Here is a 1,435-nt window from a genome sequence, read left to right on the forward strand (position 1 = left end):
CTTGCCTCAGCCTTTCAAAGTGCTGGCATTACGGGAGTGAGCCACCATACCTGGCCCCATTTCTTGTTTGCTGTGGTTTCCTTAGATTTGGGCGCATAGGAGTGATCAATGAATGTTTGTGGGATCAATGTATGAATGACTTGAATCAGAATTGAAGAAATTGGGGACCTGGGAGGCTGAGGCAAGAGAAAATTGGGGAATTGGGAGGCTGAGGCGAGAGAATCATTTGAGCTCGGGAGTTCAAGACCAGCCTGGGCAACATAGCCAGATCTCATGTCTACTAAAAATCAAAACGATTAGCCAAGCATGGTGGCAGACCCTGAGGGTGTGTGTGGGCCTGGAGGGGGTGGTGGTCAGGGTCTTGAGTTCTTGGTGCTCAGGGTTGGGGGCAGGTGGCAGGTGGAGGCTTACCTATGAGTCACAGGAGGAAGTGAGATTTCCAACAACAGCTTTGAGGTAGTGAGCTCCCCAATTATGGGAGTGTGTAAATGGGAAGGGCACTTGTCCGGAGGGTTGTAGAGGAAATTTCTGCCCCAGGGAAGGTCTGGAGCTGAGGGAACAGGGAACCTTGGTCTGATCTAAATGAGGATTCACTGAGTTTCCCAGGAGTCCAGGGGTGACAGGGTTTCTGCATCTCCCTCACTTCCTGTGGCATCTGAGATTCATCCTGTCTCACGTACCTTCTGTGCCTTGTGGCTGGAGCTTGAAGTGGGTCTTACTTGGGGTCTGGGTGTCTGTCTTGCTCCAGGCATCATGGTTCTGAATTTCATGCCTTTGAGCTTGGAGGTGCTGCCCCCTGGTGTGGAGGAGAAGAAATGTCTCCTCAACACCCCATGACCTCCTGGTAGGGGGCTCTGTTCATTCCATAGGTTGAGCCTGCCTTGGGGAGAGCCCGGTTGAGTCAGAGGGGGTCCAACCCGGAATATTTGTGACCTGGGGATCTTGACCTGTCAGTGGGGGCCCCTCACCCCCAAGCTGAGGATCTCACACTAACCCAGGGTGAGCCTGGAGCCGCAGCCTGGTCTCCAGGACACAGTGGGACAGGGTAGGTGGGGAGTGTCTCACGGCAGACTTGGAGGGTAGGTGAGGTCACCTCACTGCTCCACAAATAAATGCATTTCCACTCTGGAAAATTCCATGCATAGGCATGGTTCTTACAGGTGAGTCAGACGGAGAGGGAGAGAAAGAGACAGAGGGGAGAGAGAGAGAGGCAGAGACAGACACACACACACTGGTTTAGGGAGAAAGAAACACATCAAGTGAGGTCAGGTGTGGTGGCTCATGCCTGGAATTCCAGCACTTTGGGAGGCAGAGGTGGGTGGATCGCCTAAGCCCAGGAGTTGGAGAGCAGCCTGAGCAACATGGCGAAATCCCATCTCTACTAAAACTACAAAAAAGTAGCCAGATGTGGTGGCATGCACCTGTAGTCCCAGCT

The sequence above is a fragment of the Mandrillus leucophaeus genome, unplaced genomic scaffold, assembly GCF_000951045.1.
Source record: "Mandrillus leucophaeus isolate KB7577 unplaced genomic scaffold, Mleu.le_1.0 Scaffold751, whole genome shotgun sequence".
Classification (NCBI taxonomy): domain Eukaryota; kingdom Metazoa; phylum Chordata; class Mammalia; order Primates; family Cercopithecidae; genus Mandrillus; species Mandrillus leucophaeus.